Source organism: Grampus griseus (assembly GCF_964374135.1).
Source record: "Grampus griseus genome assembly, chromosome: 19".
Taxonomy (NCBI): domain Eukaryota; kingdom Metazoa; phylum Chordata; class Mammalia; order Artiodactyla; family Delphinidae; genus Grampus; species Grampus griseus.
The window spans coordinates 52899982-52924108 of NC_139013.1; the positions used below are offsets into that span (position 1 = coordinate 52899982).

The 24127-nt window shown below is 41.7% G+C and overlaps 1 protein-coding gene across 1 annotated transcript in view; it reads left to right on the top strand.

Moving 5' to 3' along the window:
* The window catches only part of CDH13 (cadherin 13), a 1031132-nt gene that overhangs the window by 180876 nt on the left and 826129 nt on the right, over positions 1–24127 (top strand). The gene's annotated exons all lie outside the window — the stretch shown is intronic.

Here is a 24127-nt window from a genome sequence, read left to right on the forward strand (position 1 = left end):
AGGGGAACTGTCCCCATTGACTTTAAAACACAGTAATTTGGGCTTCCCTGGTGGCGCAGTGGTTGGGAGTCCGCCTGCCGATGCAGGGGACACGGGTTCGTGCCCCGGTCCGGGAAGGTCCCACATGCCGCGGAGCGGCTGGGCCCGTGAGCCATGGCCGCTGAGCCTGCGCGTCCGGAGCCTGTGCTCCACAACGGGAGAGGACACAACAGTGAGAGGCCCGTGTACCGTAAAACAAAAACAAAAACACACAGTAATTTGACTGCATCCATTAGTGGGTACACTTTAAAGGGGATTTTAATAAAGCTGAAAAGGAAAATCTTAACTGTTTTCAGTAATACTATTGTTGGAAGTAGCTTGGTATTTTTATTGCTATTGTGTGTACTGAGAGATAAAGCAAATGAGTAATTAGTCAGTTTTCAGAAAAATTAGAATTTTAAGGTGTGGGAGGAAGAAAATACAGATGTAAGATCAATGAGGTTAATTAAATATATTAGAGCCCAGAACTGGAAGTAACATTATCAATATAAATTCATTATGTATTTTATCTTAAAAATTCACGTATTCTGTCTGTATTAATAAGGCCTGGAAATACTGACCAACCCAATAGCAATGAGCTTCCTTAGCAAATAGATTATAATCTCTAATTACCATTTCCCAGCAAATACAACCAAGCTTTCTTGGGAAATGGTTGATTTCCTGTCTGAGGCAGGAAGTGTACCAGATAAATCTGTAAAATCTTGTCATATCAAAAAGCAAGGAAGTTATGTGATGCTATTAGGGTCATGTCATTTACAGACATCAACATCAATAGGCCAAAGGTGAGACAATTTGAGCATCAAAACAGGATTAGTAATTTTAGTGGATTAAAACTCATCAAATATGTTTAAATCCACAAGTACATAATGAAAGGGAAAACTCAAAATGACTTACTGGTCACCTTTCAAAGATGATGGAATCCACTCATTATTTCAGAAACTGGTAAATGAAGGGAAAGAAGCAAATACTTATCCTGATAAAGAGAGTTTCTCTTTATAGCTAATAAATGAAGAAATGATAGAATATCATGCATTCTCAACCCTAACTTAATGAGTGGATCTAGGCAACGTCCATCATTGGTTGCCAATGTCATAGAAAAGGGCGACCAGCAGCCATTTTCATTTCCTGAAGGAAATCTACGCCACCACCTATGAAGTGGTCTAGTGCCGAAAATATTGAACCTGAATCTGATCAAGCCTCTAGGATATAACCACCTACTTATAGGAAATACAGTAGTCAGGTGAACATGTTCAGTGACACCACAGGAATGAAACCAGCCAAATCCGCACTGTGAAAACAAGCCAGATTAAGAATGGGGGCTCTATGAATTAAACAACATGTAAGAGATGTATCAATTAATCATAATGTTTGGTTTCAATTTGAATCCTGTTAAAAAAACAAGCTGTAAAATTATAACGTAGTTAGAAAAATATGAATACAGACTGGATATTTAGTGACATTTAGAGATTCTTGTTATTTTTGTTCACGTGCAGTAATCTATTGTGCTTGTGTTAGAAAAAAAGAGCTTCAATCTTTTACAGACACATTATAAATATTTACAGATGAATAGTATGATATCTGGAATTTTCTTTAAGACCACTGGGGAAGTGGAAGACTGTTCATTTGAGCCAAGAGCAGCCATGAGTTTAATGCTGAGATGGAGTGATGGATACAGAGAAGTTCATTATATGATTTCCTCCACTTTGGTTGCTTCTTGGAAATTTTCAGTATGAAAACATAGCAAAATAAAATTGACAGGATAAAGGACTTTTATTTCAAAGGGCTTCTCATCTATGATTTTCATCAGTAAACATCAGAAAATGGTCAGACAACATGGGTGGGTCTCCCTTTGGCCTGCTAGAGCAGTGAAGGGCACCCCGCTCTTCAGCCACCATGTTGTGACCCTATTTTCACAACCAGGATTCAGCAGGAAAATGTCAGGAGTCTACTTTGTGTTATGCCATTTTAAATGATGCCTGACTTTCTAGGGACAGAGCAACTCGTATTTGTTCCTGATGCTTCAAAAGCAAAATGATAAAAAATCTTCTCATCAGCTGAAAAGTGTCTTTGATCCAATTTTGAATTTGGTGAAGAGTGAGGACTAAAATCTCCTTGTCCAATTTCTCCTAGAGCTAAACAATTTTAACAGATATTTTCAAGATGCATTGTCTGCTAAGGGAGAGGTGATTCTGATTCTGAGCTACTTTGCTGTAAATAGCTACACAAGAGCCAGATGAAGACCTGAAAACAGAGGGTTGCGTTTGCATGAAGTCAGACTGTTTGAGAACTGCAATGCCTCCTATGGGGCAGGAGGTTTAAACCGTCCAAGTCGAACTTCTGATTCTAATAATGAGTGGGGATGAGGATAGAAAATGGCCCTGTGGCTTTTATTTTCTAAATACAATCTCAAATTCAATCCCAAACTTGAAACATTGATAACAATTTTAAACATTGTAGTAATTTTAAATTGTTCAATGCTGCACATGATCAGAACCTCAATCATTTTTAAAATAGGTGCCTCTATTATATGTATATATATAAAAAGTCCTCCGGAAAAGTTATAAATTACCTCTCTCGTCTCAGGAATAGAATCCCAATAACCTCCAGATTGAAGCACTTATGGGGGGAAAACAAAAGGTGAAGTGCCCCAGTGATTTTAAATTGCTTCATACAATGAACAGTGCTTGTAAATTACTGAATGTGGTAATTTGTTCCATAAGCTTTTTTTGATTTATAAGTAACTCAGTGGATTTGCTGGTGAAACACTTTGGCAGGTACTGTAGATAATTTAAGGATTGAGCATGTACACCTCAGTGTGATTAAAATGTGGCATTAGCAGATATTGACCACAGGAAAGTGAGGTGAGTTTTCAAGTTTCAACAGCTGGAGATGTTGAGAAAGACTATAGTTGGCTCTCAGGGGACTTGGGAAAGGTACTAAGAAAGCAAAATTGAGCTAATTACAGAAAGATGCCACATGGCTGGCTTTGGGATGATTCATCAAGCCCCTGGCATGTTCTGCTTACCCTCTGCCTGTTGAGAAAGTCAAGGTTATTTTTGTCTGTGGACACATTTGGCTGGTATCATACCCAGGCAACACAGTCTCAGCCTTGCTCTGCTGGTGCTAATTTCTTTAAAAAAATAATAATGTTAATTTAGTAAAATATGCTTGTTGGGCTTTTAGGAGGGGACAGAGACAGTTTCAGTTAGTAACTGTCCAGGCAGATAGTGCTTTAATCATCTTACAAACTTCTGTTAGGATGTCTTCATCTTTGCTGTTTTGGATAAGAATTTATTGTTCAGCCACAAGAGGGCTTTGGTTACAAAGAGACAGCTACAGCCTCCAAGGATACAAAGGGGCCAGTCAAGGGTCTGCTACCAGTGAGTAAGGGAGATGAGACCAGGGGTTCTGACCAATGAGCCCTAGAAGAGGATTGGGAAGGAGCTGCAAGGTGTTTTCATGACATAGTGTTAAGTCCTGTGCTTTAAGTGAGGATGATTAGAGAAGCAGGTCCCACCCTTCTTAGAAGCGTACTGCAGACTCAAGGTAATCAGGAGACAGAGCTAGGCTAGCCTCCTTCTGGGCGGTGTCTGAACTCTTGTCTCTGGAGTCACAATACAGTCCCCACTGTGGGGAAACTGAGGCGAGACGTGGTGTCCCTAGGGAGGATCAGGTCTAAAAAGTTTAAAAGATCTTCAACCTCGATGCTCTTTTCACTCCAAGGGAATAGGCCAGATATTGGTTGGGTTATTTGAACAGAACAATAATGGTTAAGGGGGGAAATAATTGTGAGAATTTATGATGTAGGGATGGTCACGCAGGGTATGAGTGTGGCATGGAGCCAGAGCATCCTGTTTGTTGATGACCAGATTTGTCTCCGTGATGGAGACAGGATACTCTCCCTTGGGAGCTGACAGAGGAGTGCAGTGATCAACCATCCCGGTTTGTCCAAGACTGCTCCACTCCTAACATTGAAGGTCCTGCATCCTGGCAGCCTTTCAGTCCTGGGCAGAGACAGCTGGCCATCCTATCTTGAGAGGCTAAAGAGGATGCATTTCTAGATGGGTTTAATCTGGTAGTTTAGCTCGGCTCTATTTGATGAGAAAAGCTTCCACTAGGATGAGACTTTCAATACCATCCCAGAACCATTTCTGGAGCTGCATCTAGCAAGAGAAAACTTGGCCGCTGACATCTGCTCCCTCCAGGGTAACTCCTTTTCGTATCTGACTCATGGACGAGGCTTTTGGATAAAGTTTCATGGATCAGAAACTTCCACAGTGAACACAAAGTTGGAATTTTTAGGCTAGGGTGATGGGCTTTAGAAAAAGGTGGGGAGGAGAGATTTATGGATATGTAGCAACATATTGTCCGTAAGGAAGGATGGCACGTGGAAAGCCGTTAGAGGGGTGGGGAGAAGCCAGTCAAGTCAGTCAGGGGCTTGTCAGAATACACGCACGTGTGCACTGGAGGGAGCCTGAGAAAGCGCTGCCAGTGAGGAACCGACCTTTTCTCTTGACCTAATTCCTTCTTATTCCCTGGCCTAAAGTTCTTCTCTGTGCAGATGTAGAAGGGAACGTGTCGCTTTTAACACCACCTGACTAGGGTGATGGATATGGAATTATGCCCTTTGGGAGCCCTGCCTGCCTCGCCTCCCTGTTAAACCACTTGTGCATTCTTGGGCTCAGAACACCTCCCAGGCAGGAGGTGTGCTGAGGGGCCACAATTGGCCCCTCTGAGGAGGAGGGGCCAGAACTGCATTTGCCTTCATCCTACGTCTGTTTTCACTGTTATGTAAGAGGAAATCATTTGATTCGGGGCTGCAGGGGATAAGGCAGGAAAAGGCAGAGAAAATCAGCAAGAAAATTACTAAAAGGGGGAAAAAATTCCACTGTATATTTCCTACAACAGGAGTTAATGAAATTCTGTTCCTTCTTACATAGCTGTATTCGGTTTGTTTTACATTGTTTGGAATGTAAAAGGATTTGGCTTTGTGTTACAGAACTAATTGCTTACTAGATATTACATGGATATCAAAATACTTTATAAATATTAATTAATCTTCACCTAATTCCCTGGCAAGCACAAATAACCAGTGGCATATTTATTGAATGTGTAAGCAATAATCTGATTCTTACAGACTTGTTTTCTCTGCAGAACCTCTCTCATCATCTCCATGGGTCAAAATCCTTCATCTCCTTTGAGGGTTGCCTCATATGCCACCTCTGTAACAATCATTAGGAAAATAATAATAAAGATGATGTTAAGAGTAGCCAGCGTTATCACTTACTAAATAGTCACTGTTTGCCAGGCTGTGGAGTAAGCATTTCATAGATATTACCTCATTTAATCCCCACGACAATCCTATAAGGAAAATGTTATAACAGTTTCTTTTCCAAAAGAAAAGAAAAATTGTTTGCATCAGGCACAGTGCCTGGCACAATAAATGTTCTAGAGCAAGTGGAGAGTGACCCAGTGGAAGGGAAGAAGAGGAGATAGTTTCATTTTCTTGTGAAAGAGTGAGGATTGGGAGCCCTAACGAGACGAGAGAACACACCCCCTTCTTTCCTAACGCTCATTATATATATATATACATATACACATATATATGTGTGTGTATATCTATATAAAAATATGTACTTACGTATTTCTTTCTGTTCTTACCTAGCAGTGTCTTTCTAGCTTGACAGTCCCTGAGGGCAGGGACTACATCTGTTTCTCTTAGCACCATATACCTACTGCTTAGCATAATATCTGGCACACAAACATTTGTTAATTAATCTGTGAATCATTGCGTGCATGGAGGAAGGCCAGTTAAAGTGACATTATGTGCGTGTTATAACGGCCGTAGAAGTAATCCCAATCCTAAGCACAGTCTGGCTCTTTTCCAGAATGCACAGAATTTTTATGTGGTGAGATGTGGGTGGGCATTGAAGGAAAAATATTAATATATTGCCCCATTATACTGCATATAAAAATGTACACGGTGTTATAATGGGCCTGGCATACAGAAGGTGCTTAACACATCTTCCTTGGAGGTGAAATTGAACCACATCTTGTGACCCAGTTCCCTGTTTGCTCTCCCTTATTATCCAGAGCCTTGCTACTCAAAGTGTGGTCCATGCACCAGCAACATCAGCATCATCTGGGAGCTTGTCAGAAATGCGGAATCTCAGGCCCTACCCCAGACCACTGAATCAGAATCTGCATTTTAACAAGATCCCAGGTCATCTGCATGCACAATTGTTTTGAGTTGTCTTAGTCTAGGGACTTCTTTGCAGTCAGTGATTGTGATTTGCAAGTTGTCAGCATTTCAGAAGTCTCGACTGAACTCATACATTTATTCTGAGCTAGGTTGACATCAGGTTTCTCTTGCTTTGAGCCAGAATTCTATGATCTCAGCTTGGTTGGTTATCTAAGATGCTTCTATTTGACAATTATGTATGTCTTTGATTTTTTTTTTAAGTGGCAGGGTAGGGAGGCCCTGGGAAATGAAGTAATTATTACTTAATAACTGCAGTTTCCTTGGAAGACCCAAATTTTTCAAAGGATGAGAAGCATCAGAAGGAAACAATGCAAAGAACAACACAAAGGTTTCCTGATGATGAAAGGTCTGAGGACCCCAGTTGTGGATCATGCCGCGTCAAGGAAACCAGCCACAAGATAAACACAAGACAAAATAACAGTCACATCCAGGTCATTTCACTTACGAAACAGAAGGGGAAACAGAAAACACATTCTCAGATACAGATATTTCTGTTGATCCATATGCTTCCGTGGGGCTGCTGTTGTGAAGGCAGCCTTCTTAATGACTAATTGAATTTCTCACCTTTTGTTCAAATGTATTGGCCCCTTGGTTTTTAAATAACATCTGAGGGAAAAAAAGACTCAGGACTTTGCCGAATGACTTTTCACGATGCAACGGCACACAGGAACACCCGTGCTCCTACATTCCCTCTGTTAATGGTGAAATTATATCAAGGATGACCTTTTAAAGGAATAAAACCCATTATCACGTGGAACGTGGTAGCTATAAAAGATCAACACTTGGAAGCCAAAGCAAAATCTCACATATGATAAATTAATTAGAATAGAAGTTACACAAAACCTAGACCTTCTGTGTGACCCCTATCTTATAATTACTTCTTCTTTAAAAGTGGAATGGAATCTTTTATGTATGAAGACTGTTACTGTTGACCCTAAATGCATTGAGTCAAGGAGACATTTTTCGCATATTAAAAATAAGATTTGGGCTTCCCTGGTGGTGCAGTGGTTCAGAGTCCGCCTGCCGATGCAGGAGACACGCGTTCGTGCCCCGGTCCGGGAGGATCCCACATGCCGCAGAGCGGCTGGGCCCGTGAGCCATGGCCGCCGAGCCTGCGCGTCCGGAGCCTGTGCTCCGCAACGGGAGAGGCCACAACAGTGAGAGGCCCGCGTACCGCAAAAAAAAAAAAAAAAAGATTTGATTGAGTATTTGCAAGTGGCCTAGTGAAATCTCATTAAACTACTGTTTATTTTAATTCCTTATAAATGGCAGAGTATTAGCCATTAATTATGAACATGAAACCAGTTAGAAAATAAGTTTTGCAACGTCTAGAGCTTGCATTTCAACCCTAACTAATGCATCGTCTTTCTCATAGTTTTAAGTGTTTTAGGGCAGTTAGGTACTCCCCACCTCCTCCTCTTCTTCCTTCTCATCCTCGTCTTCCTCGTCCCTCTTTTTTTTTTTTTTTTGCTCTATCAACATGGTTACAAAAATTCACATGAAAATCAGAAAATGCTGTCTACTAAATGTATCTATCTACAGGCTGTGTGAAGACTACTGTCACTATGCACAGTTATAATTAGGTTTATAAATCATGTGCAAGGGCTTCCCTGGTGGCCCAGTGGTTGAGAATTCGCCTGCCAATGCAGGGGACATGGGTTCGAGCCCTGGTCAGACCCCGGAGCAACTGAGCCCATGAGCCACAACTACTGAGCCTGTGCTCTAGAGCCCACGAGCCACAACTACTGAGCCTGCGTGCTGCAACTACTGAGGCCCGCGTGCTTGGAGCCCCGTGCTCCACAACGAGAGAAGCCACCACAGTGAGAGGCCCATGGGCCGCAACGAAGAGTAGCCCCTGCTCACCGCAATTACAGAAAGACCGTGCACTGCAACGAAGACCCAACACAGCCAAAAATAAAAAATAAATGAATAAATAAATAATGCTCAAGATTCACAGTGAAACATATGAATCTAATACTCTTTCAACTACTACCACCACAAAGAAAACAATAACAATTTGAAATCATTTTGATTACATTGCCATGTTACAATAAGCTCATATGTCTAGATCAGTCATCACTAACAATAACTGTATATTCCAAAACAGAAATGGATGGAAAGAAAATGAATTTCTTGATCATTTGCTGGATGCCAACCACTGAAATGGTGTACACATTTGACTGTACAAAGGAAGATGGGAAGATTTTTGATTCAAATGACAACTCCAATTATTTGACAGTAGATGCTAGGAAACTGTGTTGGGAAGGTTTCTGATGCTGGATCCAGCCAACATCGTAGAAATGTAGCAATGGATTAGCATTGTCTGTTACATGGGCAGCTAGAAAGATATGACACATTTGCTACAAAATTCCCATCCTGGAATTATACCTTCTTACTCCAAAAATGAGTCGGTATGTTGTGGTAGCGTTCACAGATAGTAGGCAGAGGGAGAACTGATGTGAGAGGCCAGTTGACACAGATCCATCTCCCAGGAGCCTGCTCTAATTTATACAACAACCAAACATTTCAGACTTGCCAGGGATTTCTGATTTCAATAATGTGAATTATTAGGTAGCACTTCCTTACCATGCACCAAGCACATTCATGTGCCTGTCCTTCACTGACCCTGCAGAATAGCTAAAGGGCCCTTATCATGGCTGCACCAGACTTCAGCCCTGGAGAAGAAAGTGCCTCAGTAGAAGCTGTGTAGTTAGTAAACGGTGGCATGAAGATTCATATCCGGGTGTATTTGACCTCAAAGTCTAACCTCCGTCTAAGAATCCAACAGCCCCTTGCCATACCATTCTTATCCTTTTGGGCTCACTGCCTTGTCAAAATTTTTTTTTATTTTTTGGAAAAGATGCTCCAAATGCATCCCTTTTGACCTTCTTTCTATTAACCACACAAGGGCCTTGTGTTGCTTTTGCAGTCATTGCAGATGGAAAATGATTCCCTTCTTTCCTTCTCTGTTCTTGTGTGTCCAGGGAAGAGCCTAATGCCAACCCGGACACTTAATGGGGTCTATCTTCCATCTGCTCCAGTCCCATAGTCTCAGGGGGATGCCTGAGCCACACCAAGGCTTGAAGGAAGTCCCAGCTCTAAGCTTGCTGACGGTACAGAGGCTGCTTAGGAGAGAAAATGGGGTATGACCATGTTGAGGGGCTTTTCACTGTTGATGCCATTATAATGTGCAAAGATCCTACGTGGGAATCTAGAGCAGATGAATAACAATGCTATTGGCACTTTGCATTTAACAAAACACCTCTCTGAAAAATGTATTACTTGCCTGGTGGGTGGGGAGTTGTCTCTGAACCCAATCAGGATTAGTCACTGGGCCGTGACTGTCTCATTTTTAATAAATAATAATTTTCTCAATTTAGTGCTAGCCAGCTCATCTGCTTTCAAAAGATAGGATATGATTGCTTTGTATTTCCTGTATTAATAACCTGCAGCATCAGAGGATTAACTCTTGATGCACTGCATGCAGTTTTTGCTACTGGACGCTTGGAGATCTTTCCTTTTATCACCCACCTGGCAGGCTGCTCTTATCTTTCAAATGAATTTAAAGGTCAGTGCTTCATGCATGAAAAGCAGGGGCCTGCACTAGATGGCTGAGCTACATAATCCTTGGTCATTTGTGCCGAAAGAGAAGCAAGACAGAGATTTTAAAACCACTTGGAGGCCTCAATCACTTATGCATTCTTTTTGTTTATCTATTTCAAGAGGGACCGAGCATGGTGTCAGGGCTGTCTGACATGGCTATGCAACCATAAGAAAAACTCTCTCCCAAAAATGAGAAAAGGAGAAAATAAAAAGGGGCCTACATTGGTGAAGCATGGTGATTAAGAATGTGAACTCTGCAGCTCCACACGCCTTGGTGCAAGTCCCACCTTGCCTCTTCAGATCGACTTTGGATCTGAATTTCCATGCACCTGGTATATGTCTGCTCACACAGTTGGCTCCACACAAGTGGACTGCTGGGTCCATGGGGCTGTGCGCTGGATGTTTTGAGACACATTATGCTCTAGAACAGAGGTCTGCAAACTGTGATCCATAGGCCAAATCCGGCCTGCCACCTGTTTATTTACAGGCACAAGCTAAGAATGGTTTTTACATTTTTAAACAGTTCCATTTTAAATGCTTAAGTACCTACATGGTATCCTCCATTTTGCCTCTTGGTTCACAAAGCGATATTTACTACCTGACCTTTAAGAAAAAGTTAGCAGACCCCCTGCTCTGGAGCAGTGCTGTGCAATAGAAATCTAATCCAAGACAGGTACATAATTTAAAATTTTCTGGTAGCCACATTAAAAGGAGTAAAAAGAAACAGGTAACATTCATTGTAATATATTTTCTTTAACCTGATATATCTAAGTAGTGTCATTTCAACACGTAAGCAGTATAAAAATTTACAGATGCAATATTTTACATTCTGTTTTTATACCAAGTCTTTGAAATCTAGTGTGCATTCTTCCCTTACAAAACAGCTTATAGGCACATGTGGCTTCTGTATTGGGCCACTTTATGCTCCTTCCAACATTCACAGAGAAAGTGCAGTATAAATTTCCATCTCTTGGGGCTTCCCTGCTGGTGCAGTGGTTGGGGATCTGCCTGCCAATGCAGGGGACACGGGTTTGAGCCCTGGTCCGGGAAGATCCCACATGCCGTGGAGCAACTAAACCCGTGAGCCACAACTACTGAGCCTGCGCTCTAGAGCCCGCGAGCCACAACTTCTGAAGTCCGGACGCCTAGAGCCCGTGCTCCAAAAGAGAAGCCACCGCAATGAGAAGCCCGTGCACCGCAACGAAGAGTAGCCCCCGCTCGCCGCAACTGGAGAAAGCCAGCGCTCAGCAACGAAGACCCAATGCAGCCACAAATTAATTAAATTAAAAAAAAATTTCCATCTCTTCTCTCTTTTCAAAGTCACAAGTGATTGGATTTAAAATCCACAGCTGCCACACCTTTGGATGCAGGGGCTGCCTTCTTAGCTGCAAATATGATCCTCACCGAGCCAGTTTCCTGGGGAAAGTCAATTCAGTTGCTGTAACCCTTGATGAGACAAAATGTTCCTCTTTCTGCCCTTATTCTTGCTCTATCATTTTCTAATCCATTTCCGGTTAGTTGACCCACAGGAATAGAACCTAGGACATGGCCCTACGACCCTAGTTTGTGAGGAATTGCTCCGCCATGGCAGAGCTGACCAGCGGCCTCATCACTCCTGGTCTCCAGATAGAAGTTTCCCCAGGCGCGAAGGTCTCAGCTCGACACACAGGAGGAGGCCGGAACTGCCTCACTGTGATGATCAATTTGTATGCACACTTGCCTCCAGCAAACCAAGGACATTTAATTCTTGGCCAATGTTTCATCAGCTGTATGACAATAAGTGTTTGATCAGTCAATGACAGTAAAATGAATATATGTCTTGGTCACACCGGGATGTCTCCCCTGAAAACAATCTGGGAGATCACGCTCCAAGCCCCAGAGCCTCTGCATACAGCAGAGACCCATTGGCTCAGGCTCTGCTTATCAGAATTCACCATGGTTCACTCACAGCGTGTGTCCTGCGTCTTTAGTAAAATGTTTCAAATGTCTTCCTTTGCGGCTTCCCAAGGCTTTGAGTGTGAAGTGCGCCTTGTGTATAGAAGGTGCTTCATCTGCATTTATTGAATGAATGAGTGAATGGTGAATCATCTCACGCTGTGGTTCTCAAATGCGTGGGCATTGGAACCCCCCTGGAGGACTAGTGAAAACACAGATTGCCGTGCCCCCACCCCCAACCAGAGTTTCTGACTCAGTGGGTCTGAGGTGGGGCCTGAGAATCTGCATTTACAACAGGCTCCCAGGTAATAGGGAAGCTGCTGGTCCAGAGACCACATTTTGGGAACCACTGATGTAAATAAAGTTTATCATAGCTTCACTTTCTTTTGATTCTGACTATTACCTACTTTCATCTCACTCTTCCTGCCTTTGGTTGAAATTCCCTGTCTGCAAACCTTCCCAGACAAGTTATCCAGTTCAGGGTTTCTCCAACTTAAATCTTTCATATATATATAAATACACACACACAGACACAGACACACACACACACACACACACACACACATATATATACACACACACATATATATATAATATATATTTAATAGAACCATATTCTCTTTCACGTTTACTTTTATTTAAATCAATTTACTATTTGGCACAAATATATTAAGAAAGGACGTAATCTGTCATTACCATAAACAGAAAATCAGCATTTCTTACTATAAATAGGAGGCAAACATTGAAATAAAGACACAATAACCAAAATTTTAAAAAAATGTTCATCTGAGTATACTGCCTAAAATTATCTCACATCCCACAGTGACACATGTAACCCACTTTGAGAAACGTTGATGACAAAGGAAGTCAGGCCTAAAGAGATTTTTTTTTTCAGAAGAATACAAGTAAGTCCCAGAGTAATGGAAATAATAGCATCTTGGCATTTTCTGCTGCTGACTTTGAACAGCAGACATCACAATCCATTACAAGGCCACTGATACCCATGCCTGCCTTCTAAAATGCCTCAGGCTTGGCTTTAGTAGGAACCTATCCGACTCACATTTCTCTGTGACATGAGGAGCTGAATTCAGCTCAACCAATAAAGTCATTCTAACTTGCATTTTCATAACCCACCCTTCCATCTCCCAAGTGTGACTTTCATTTTTAGGACAGAGTTGTTCAGTCAATGGATATGCAGTCCCTTTAAAGGGATATTTATCACCCTTGAAGAATCTTACTGCCAAATCTTAACAGTCTTTCTTACAACAAAGTCTCAAATCACTATCAAGATTAAGAGGTGGAGCTTGAATGAGCTTCTCTGGAGCATCTCATGATAAAATAGATCAAAGTCTTAAAATGGGCAACCAGTTGTAGTGGAAGTCAAACAAATATGCAAAAAATCTCTGAGTTTTCGGCAGGCTGTGTGTATACTGTGGGTGACCCCAGAGGATAAATCATACGACTGCGAGTTAAACCACTTGGATTCTCCATCAGGCTCAGCTGGGTGACCTTGAGTGAGGTACAGAAACTCCCCAAATCTTAATTAACTCCGTCTGTAAAATGGTGGTAGTGATAACGGGAAGGAGTCGCCAACCTCAGAGACTTGTGGTGAGGATTACATGGGGAAGTTTATGTAAAGGGCTTCCCCTGGGTTCTGGCTCAGAGAAAATGAATGAAATACCGCCGTTTGTATCAGGGTCCCCAAGGCCACCTCCAGTGTCAGTGACCCCCTAGGAGGCCTCACAGGGCTCAGGATATAGTCATACACATGGCTAAGATTTATTACAGGGAAAGGATACAGAGCAAAGTCAGCAAAGGGAAAAGGTACATGGGGTGAAGTCAGTGGAACCAGGCACAAGAGTCCTCTCCCAGTGGAGTCCCAAGAAGAGCATTCCTCCAGCAAGAAGTTGTGACGACAGATGTGAAATGTTGCCAACCAGGCAGACTCACTAGAGACTGAGTACCCTGAGTTTGTATTGGGTGCTGGTCCCATGAGGTCCTTCAGCCCTGTATGTAGTGAAATTCCAGGCTCTCGGAGGGATGCAGTTCAGCGTCAACCACACTGTGCAAACAGCTTTGGCGCAGTGAGGCACCCTTATGAGGGTGGTGGGAACCCTCCTGAAATCCAAGTTCCCAGATGCCGGTCAAGGTCCACCCTTGCAAACCGTCCGTTCCGAGGCTGCATTCTCAGATTTGCTGTGTTAACTCTTTTCTGCACAGCATCATAGCCCACGAGGCCTCACCTAACTCTCTGGCCTCATCCACCGTGCTGCCTTCCAGCAGCCTTGGCCTTCCTTGCATCATTGGGCGTATCCTGCACCAAGCCTTGCCTTTGCGCTTGCTGCTGCCTCCGCCTCAAATGATCTTCCCCCCGCTTGGCGAGACAAAATCCTCATCATTCTCCTCATCAAAGATGCTTTTCTATGCCACCTACTGTCCTTCTCCCCACCACGTCAGTCAGCTTTCATTCCTCTGTAGAATTTGCCACTCTGAAATTATCCTCTGTACTTACTTTCTACTTGTTCATTAGTATCTCCTACACTAGAATTAAGTTCCATGAGGGCAGAAAAAACACATCTGTCCTGCTTGCTATGTTGTCTCCAGTATCTAGTACAGGACTGGCAGGTAGTAAGTGCTCAATTAATATTTGTCACACGGATACTGAGAATTATTGTGAAATATTTAATTGCTCTTATTCCAAAGAATGAAGTAACCCCCTACATCCTGTTTACTAACTTACAGTATTTTCTTTGGATTTTGAAAAAAAAAAAAAAAGGTTTTTTTAAAATATTGAACTTACAGAAAATTCACACAAATAATATTGTGAAGAGGCTGAGTGCCTCCGGGCTTTTCAAATCCCATCTTTCCACAATGATACCTTCTCTGCAGGAGCCTAATTCAGAAAGGACTGGTTCATGGACAGCTGCTTGAGAAGCTCATGGCTTTGTTCACACTCAGGGTAATTGTGGGTGCCTCTGTTTTCAGCTTTTTGGCCTAGATTCTCCCAGTAGTTCTCCAGTTTTGTGATTGATATCACGGGTGAGGAGTGTGCTGAGTAGCTTCACTGGCCCCTTCAGGCCCACTCCTTTCCCTTCTGCACCTTGCCCTCTGCTCCATGTGGAGGTCCCCTGACCTCTGGCTTCCAGGGCCTTAGCCGAGGAGTCTGCAAACTTTTTCCTAGAGAGCAACTCTGTATTGTTGTGTGAAAGCAGACATGACAACACATAAATCTATGAGCCTGTCTGTGTTCCAGTACTTTATTGACAGGAACAGGCAGTGGGCTGAATTTGGCCTGTGGGCTATGATTTGCCAATCAATTCTTGAGCCACTGGGGGACTAGGGCAAGAACTAAGAAGCAGGGAGGAGAGGAAGTTTCTGCAGTCTGCAGTGTCCCTCTACTGGGGGTCACAGGGAGCCCCCTCTATGTAGCTCTCTTTGTTGGGTCTGGAAACCATCTCCTCTCCTAGAACTTCAGGCTTAGATGAGGTAAATGTGCCCTACTCTTACTGGGATGCTTCCCTGTGCCCTGTGTTCCTTCTCCCCAACCCTGCCCATCCTTTTGCTAGTTCCTACATCTTTCTCTCCTTAAATGGCTCAATTTGAGTATGATGTCAATTTCTTTCTGGGGCTAGGATACCTGGGACTGAGGCATTTCCTGGGAGACGGGACTTTATGGGCTAGATCCCAAACAGTCCCAGGGAAACCAGGGCGATAGCTGAGACCCAGCTCTCCCTCCTCCCCAGTCCCTTTCCCACTGCCTGAGTTCTGGCTCTCAGCACCTCCCACTTAGATGCTGGCCTTGTTGGCCATTTAACAGTGTTCAGATGGGGCTCATGCACCGCTCTGCTTACTTGCTTATTTGCCCTTAGACTAAAGTCTGTAGCTGATGTCCGACTATCTAGTGTAGTCTCCCAGCCTAGTGTGGGTGCTTTCATATGATCACATTTTACACTGTATAATTTTTGAAGAAGATCGTTTCTCCTCCAAATTTGACTACTGGGGAGATGTACTATTTTTCCATTAGAAGATTCAAACTTACTCTGAAAGAGCAAGAGGATTAGCAGAAACTTTGACTATTGCATTAATCTAGCTTGAGTTGAAAATATCCTAAGGACTGACTTATGAAATTTCAGGTAATTGAACTTCTGGACTCAAATAGGCATGAGAAAAAAAAATCTACCGTCCTTTTCAAACTTTTCAGCTCAGCTGTGTTCTTTCTTCTCAGTTCAAAACCTGATGAACGTTTGCTTGATGGGAAGAAGAAACTGGCTCATCCACACCTAAATTTAATGCAGTAATGATAGTGAGGGAGGGGGTTTGGGACTTAGTATATTTGTATCTAGATATGCCTTTTTTGTTTGCTTTTAGTGAGAAGCAGGTTGAAGATTCTTCCTGCTTGTTGTAGAGATCAGAGAGGAGGGGGGTCATTTGCCATTGCAATGAAGCTGAGGGAGGGGATGTCCTTGGTCTTTGGAAACCAGCAGGAAGCCACTTTTATTGCCCTAAAATGTTGTTGCCTTTGAACAAGCGGGCTAAGAGGAAGGGTCTGATGCTCTGAAAAAATAGGAACTAGAGTAATGGGCCAGGCTGACTCAGCTCCCCAGAATACAGAAGACAGTAAATATGGAAGCAGTTCCAAGAGGAGAATACTGGAGACTCTTTTAAGGTGGTTTTAGTTTCACTGCAACACAGGTGAGTTCTCTGCAACACATTCAAGGGAGACCCTTTTCCTAGGAATATTAGTGGATGAAAAATGGAAGCTCGGGTGCTCAGGGAGGTCAAGAAGGAAGAGGCCTGGGTGTAAGAAAAATCTATATAAGACACAAATGCGAACCAAAAATCACTTTTAAATTTAATTTAGGAAAACTAAGAGCACAACTAGGATAATAAAAGGCAGATGTTATTTGTTGCCGGGGACAAATAAAGAGAGGCATGGACGGTGGTCATCTGGAGATGAAATTCTGCCCATCAGGGCGATATCCTTATCATGCGGGGAGTGTTGTTCTGTTTGACTCCAATCCCAGTGCTGTCTCAAACCCACGTACTTAGTGAAAATCCTTGATATGTAAATGTTAGCAATTAATCCATGAACTAAAGGCCATCTAACAGATATAGTGGCCATACGTGGCCCGCTGGCCAGCATAATTTGCACCCTCTCTGTTAGAGATTGTTTGTCCTGGGAACAAAGTCTGTAGCTGATGTTTGAGTATCTAGGGAGACACTACTGTGGCTGCCTTGTGTGTGTTCTGAACATTAGTATGGTACTATAGACAAACTTTCAAGGTCATATTGATTATTCCCAGCTTAGCAAAGCAGCAGCTCCCTAATTATGTCAGAAGGCAGGATTATCTCTGATCATTTGAGCTAGGACTCTGGATAAAACATCAAAAACAATATTTAAATAACACAAGGTCAGGGATCAAGGATTCACTGCATCTTCTCTTACTGTAAAACCAAATTATGGTGGGCCATTTTGCTCCATTAGTGACGGTTTTCCCGGCTGTTTTGATGTGTAATGTAACCCCATCCTGGATTATAAAATGTCACCCCGGGAAGGAGGGAAGCTCTACTTGGTGTCATGGTGGGTCATGCTCATAAAGGCCCTGCAAGAGTCCAGGCAAATTCTTGGCCCAGATGACCCAGGATTAGGAACTGGCACACCCAGTGCTGGGCTGGAGCTGCTCAGCTCATAGGAGCCAACTGTGCACGCATCTCTTCCCCACTCTGCATCTAGCGACTTCACGTTGGTAGCTTGAAATTGGCCATAATGGGAGTATTTACACCATGGAAACTGGCAAATGTTACAAATCAAGGCATTTCTTTCTTGGAGAGCTGGTCGTTAAACACTTGCTAGAATTATTCTGGGTGTTCCTCACTGCTGGAAGGTCTTCCTCTATTTTTTTCTCCCTTGAAATCTGAGACCACATTGTGTTCCACTTAGATATTATATTATTATCTTACTTGCTGTTCTGGAAATATAAAGCAGAAAAAATTGCTTCTTAAATTATTTTCTAGTTTCTGTCTTCTCAAGAATTCTTGCCTTTTAAAAATAAAATTGTGAGGCTTCCCTGGTGGAACAGTGGTTAAGAATCCACCTGCCAATGCAGGAAACACGGGTTCGAGCCCTAGTCTGGGAAGATCCCATATACCGCGGAGCAACTAAGCCCCTGCACCACAGCTACTGAGCCTGCGCTCTAGAGCCTGTGAGCCACAACTGCTGAGCCCACACGCCACAACTCCTGAAGCCTGCGCGCCTAGAGCCTGTGCTTCGCAACAAGAGAAGCCACTGCAATGAGAAGCCCGTGCACCGCAACGAAGAGTAGCCCCCCCTCGCCACAACTAGAGAAAGCCTGCAGGCAGCAACGAAGACCCAGTGCAGCCAAAAATAAATAAATTAAATAAATAAATTTATTACAAATATAAAAATAAAGTTGTTTTCCAAGACTTTAAGGATTTTTTCATCATCGGAAATTTTTTCATGTCTCCATCTTGAGACATCTGAGTCCTTATGAGCAATTGTAGTAGCAGCACTGAAGAGGGAATTGAAGGATTACCATCATTCCTGGTCCTCCCCACTGTGCATCTTCTTCTGTTTAAAAGGTAAGGGTATACAGGCACAGTCAACCAAATTGATGTCTAGGACAGTGGTTTCTCTAGTGACGTTATTCACACCCCCCAACACTGAGTTTTGTCCTTTTTTTGACTTTTTCTACTAGATTACTTACTCCATTCTTATACTTTTAATTGTGTTTTTAAAGTAGGTATTTACATATCAATCTTTCCAATTGTGCTCTGTGTTCCTAAACAGTAGGGGCCTTATCTTACTAATTTTTGTCTCTTTTGGCACTGACACATAATAGGCACTCAATAAATGTTACTTACATCAATGAATGAGTCCTTCAGAATACGATTAATTGGCATGTAAAGAGCAGTCATTTAAATTCCTTCTGATTCAGGCAAATAACAATTTGGAGAAATTTTTCTCTTAACTGTACCTTAATTAGGCAGTTAGATTTTAAAGAAAGATGCATATTACACTCTATGCTGAGGAAGGATATGAGGTGTTCTACTTAACACAATCAATCTTGCTTGACCTTACCACCAGTTTTTGCTGGGTTTATTTCTTTTCTTCTGGAACTTTTCAAAGCAAGAAACTTTAGCAGTAAAAAACCAATTTAACAAGATAGACATTTAGTTCAATAGAAGAATTTTCCTGGTGTGAAAAAATAAATTACAAAAAGGACTTTGCCTCTGAAAGATAATTAATAAAAGCCTTCCAGTATGATGACAAATCTGACATCTTGTCTAATGTCTGGCAGAGAAGAAAGTGTTGAGAGTTGCACAGTTAGAATAAAATGTTCCACTTCACAGCAAGGCCAGGCAGGATCTGATAATTATTTCTAAGCAAGAAAAGGTCATCGTTAGTTGTTAAATTGACACAACATCAGGCCTAGATATATAACTATTGACCATCAGTAAGGTATCCATTTAGATTTTCTTGATTTCACAGGCAAATATTGCCAGGAATGTGGGGAATTGTGGAATGACAGCCTCTTGGATATTTTTACTTTTCTTTTTTATTTTTAATTTCAGCTTTATTGAGGTATAATTGATAAACAAAATTATAAGCTCTTTAAAGAATATGTCATGGTGACCTGACACACATATATCGTACATTGAGAAGGATTCCCCCATCTAGTTAGTTAATACATCCATCGTCTCACATATCTATCCTTTCCTTTTTTTTTTTTTTTGTGAAAACATCTGAGTTCCAGCCTCACAGCAAACCTCAACCATACAACACAGTACTATCAACCATAGTCACCTCAGACCTTATTCGTCTTATATCTGAAAGTTTGTATCCTTTTACCAATCTCTATTTTCCCCACACTCAAGCCTCTCACAACTACTTTTCTACTCTCTGATTCTATGAGTTTGACTTTTGTTTGTTTATTTTTTTTTTAGATTCCAGATATATGGGATACCATACAGTATTTGTCTTCCTCTGTCTGGCTTATTTCACTTAGCATAGTGCCCTCAAGTTCCATCCATGCTGTCGAAAATGGCAGGATTGCCTTGTTTCTCATGACAGAATAATAACCATAAATAAATATATAAATATTTATATAATTGTATTATATATACACCTTTCCTTCCCTTATATAAGTTTTTCATGGGTGGTAGTAAGCTGAAAATGGTCCCCTGGTCCTCAGGTTCTAATTCCCAGAACATGTGACTGTTACCTGGATTACCCAGGTGACCCTGATGTAATCACAACCATCCTTATAAAAGGGATGTGGGAGGAGTCAGTTAGAAACAGAAGGCAATATGATGATGGAAAAAGAGAGACAAAGAGATTAGAAGATGCTATGCTTCCAGCTCTGAAGATGGAAAAAGGAGGCCATGAGCTAAAGGATGTAGATGGCGTATCAGAGTTATAGACAGAAAGGAAACAGGAGCCTGCTGAAGGGACACAGCCTGTGGACCCATTTTAGGCTTCTGATACCCAGAACTATAAGGTAATAAAGTATGTTTAAGCCACTAAGAATGTAGTAATTTGTTACAGCAGCAATATGTAACTAATACCTGGGGCTTGTCTTATGTTGTGTTCCCTTGAGAGCCTAAGACAAAGGACTAGATACAGGTAGTTTCCTTTGGCAGGTGACCGAGGAAACAGGAGTGAGGGGCAGGAGGGGGATGCAGGGGAGGAGGGAGAGAGCCAATGTAACAAGGTATCATTGATGTCACTGCTGTGGACAACAAGGGCTCAACCCACTGGGACCTCTCGGTGGCACTCAAATGTCTCTCAGAGGACTAGGTCTGGAAGAAGGCAGGGTGGGGCATTTAACCAGCCGCCACTTCCCAGCATCAAGGCCAACATTGAAGTCTGTGCTGGGAGCCTTAACTCTTCTGAATTTCCCAAGTCTGCTCAGTCTCACTGTAACCTGTAGTGTAGGAGCAAGCCACAGAACAGAATGTGAAAAGGTTGAGGATACTCTGCAGGGCAAGTCTGAGCCCTTGGGGAACTGTAGTGACTGAGATTAGAGGTTGGCCAAGGTGATGGATTCAGGCACTGATCTTCTATTGAGCTGAATCCTCAAATCCCAGACCTATTCCTTTAGTAAGCCTCCTATAAGTAAGTCCTTATAAGTCCTGTAAGTAAGTACTCCTTTAATAGGACTCCATAGAATTAGGGTTTTATATGTAGACCAAACAAGTCTTCTAGTCCTGGCACACAGTAGGTATTTCATATTTGCTCAACTGAATTTCCTAGGGCTGCTAAGCCTCACCCAAGATTACTTCACATAAGGACTCCTTTATTGACTTAGGGGATGCAGGTCTTAACTGACATTTAGCAGCACTAATTTAATTACCAAAATTTCATAGACACAAACACCATCAATTCTAGGGCAGGTACAGCCTCTAGTTTCTACTAAGAGCCAGCAAAGCAAGTCTTCCTGATTTTTCATTAACTTAAATTTTTACAAAACACAATTTTTCTTTAAAAAATTTCCGCTGTCTAGTTGATTAATCCTGGAGTCTTAAGAGTGAAAAATTAATTCTATTGTGACAAAAATCGTGACTTCATTGAGTGAATAAGTTTTGGCTCTGTTGTAGCCTGTTTAGCCAGACTCAAGGAGGACATGTCTGGTCAATTCAATCCTATTTTAGACAATAAAACACTTTCAAATAATCTTGAAAACAACCCAGATCTTGTTATCCCTCAGAAATTGCTCTCTGTTTCTTCAACTGGCATGCCTCAGTGTTTGCATTTACCTGATCCCTGCATGGAACTTTGTTTCTTATACTTTGCCACTTGAAAAATATCAATCATCTTTCCAATATGGCCTAATCTGTGACATGGTCCCATTTCCCATTCTAATCCAAAGAGTGTGCTGTTCTCTATTCTGTATTTTCATAACACTTAATACCTATTCCTCTGTATTAATGTGAATAATAACAACAATAGGTAGCATGTAGCACCTATTATGAGCCTGTTCCTGTCCTAAACCTTTTGATTTATGTTAACTTATTGAATCTCACAATCAACGAGAATAGACACAATTAATGGCTGTATCGTACAAAGGAGGAAACTAAAACACAGAGACGTTAAGTAACGTGCCCAGGGCCACACAGCAACTACTTGGTAAAATTGGGATCTGAACCCAGGTAGACTAGTTCAAGAATCTTTGCTTTGAACTGCTTCCTAATTCTCAATAGAAAGTTTTATATTATATTTTATATTATATGCCTGTGTGTCTGCCTTTCCTTCTAGATAATGAGTTTTTCAAGGGCTTTGTTTATTTCTTCATCTCTGGCATCTAGCCCAGGGCATGGAAGATAATAGAAACTTTAAATTTTGATTAAGGGAATTAACGAAAAAAATGAACCCAACCACTCTCTCATAACAGCAGATCCAAACACCCACCCCGTCCTTTCAAAGGAACAGTTGCTAAGACAAAAGAAAAGAGACTATGCCTATTTGTGCTCAGGAATGGAGCATGGAGGCATTATTTATACATCATGACTTTCTGATGGCCTCGTCCAAGGGTTCCAAAGTCATGTCTCTCTTTTTTTTTTAATTTTATTTGTTTATTTTTATATAGGAGATTCTTATTAGTTACCTGTTTTATACATATTAGTGTGTATATGTCAATCCCAATCTCCCAATTCATCCCACCACCACCCCCGCAACCCACGCCCTGCTTTCCCCACTTGGTGTCCATATGTTTGTTCTCTACATCTGTGTCTCTGTTTCTGCCTTGCAAACCAGTTCATCTGTACCATTTTTCTAGGTTCCACATATGTACGTTAATATACAATATTTCTTTTTCTCTTTCTGACTTGCTTCACTCTGTATGACAGTCTCTAGGCCCATCAGCATCTCTACAAATGACCCAATTTCAATCCTTTTTATGGCTGAGTAATATTCCATTGTGTATATGTACCACACCTTCTTTATCCATTCGTCTGTCGATGGGCACTTAGGTTGATTCCATGACCTGGCTATTGTAAATAGTGCTGCAATGAACATTGGGGTGCATGTGTCTTTTTGAATTATGGTTTTCTCAGGGTATATGCCCAGTAGTAGGATTGCTGGGTTGTATGGCAGTTCTATTTTTAGTTTTTTAAGGAACCTCTGTATTGTTCTCCATAGTGGCTGTATCAATTTACATTCCCACCAACAGGGCAAGAGGGTTCCCTTTTCTCCACACCCTCTCCAGCATTTGTTGTTTGTAGATTTTCTGATGATGCCCATTCTAACCAGTGTGAGGTGATACCACATTGTAGTTTTGATTTGCATTTCTCTGATAATTAGTGATGTTGATACAGCTCCATCTGTATGTCTTCATTGGAGAAATGTCTATTAAGGCCTTCTGCCCATTTTTGGATTGGGTTGTTTGTTTTTTTAATATTGAGCTGCATGAGCTGTTTATATATTTTGGAAACTAATCCTTTGTCCATTGATTCGTTTGCAAATATTTTCTCCCATTCTGAGGGTTGTGTTTTCATCTTTTTTATAGTTTCCTTTGCTGTGCAAAAGCTTTTAAGTTTCAGTAGGTCCCATTTGTTTGTTTTTATTTCCATTTCTCTAGGAGGTGGGTCAAAAAAGATCTTGCTGTGATTTATGTCAAAGAGTGTCCTTCCTATGTTTTCCTCTAAGAGTTTTATAGTGTCCAGTCTTACATTTATGTCTTTAATCCATTTTGAGTTTATTTTTGTGTATGGTGTTAGGAAGTGTTCTAATTTCATTCTTTTACATGTAGCTGTCCAGTTTTCCCAGCACCACTTGTTGAAGAGGCTGTCTTTTCTGCATTGTATATTCCTGACTCCTTTGTCATAGATTAGTTGACCATGTGTGGGTTTATCTCTGGCTTTCTATCCTGTTCCATTGATCTATATTTCTGTTTTTGTGCCAGTACCATACTGTCTTGATTACTGTAGCTTTGTAGTATAGTCTGAAGTCCGGGAGCCTGATTCCTCCAGCTGCGTTTTTCTTTCTCAAGATTGCTTTGGCTATTCGGGGTCTTTTGTATTTCCATACAAATTGTGGAACATTTTGTTCTAGTTCTCTGAAAAATGCCATTGGTAGCTTGATAGGGATTGCATTGACTCTACAGATTGCTTTGGGTAGTATAGTCATTTTCACAATGTTGATTCTTCCAATCCAAGAACATGGTATATCTCTCCATCTGTTTGTATCATCTTTAATTTCTTTCATCAGTGTCTTATAAATTTCTGCGTACAGGTCTTTTGTCTCCTTGCTAAGTTTATTCCTAGGTATTT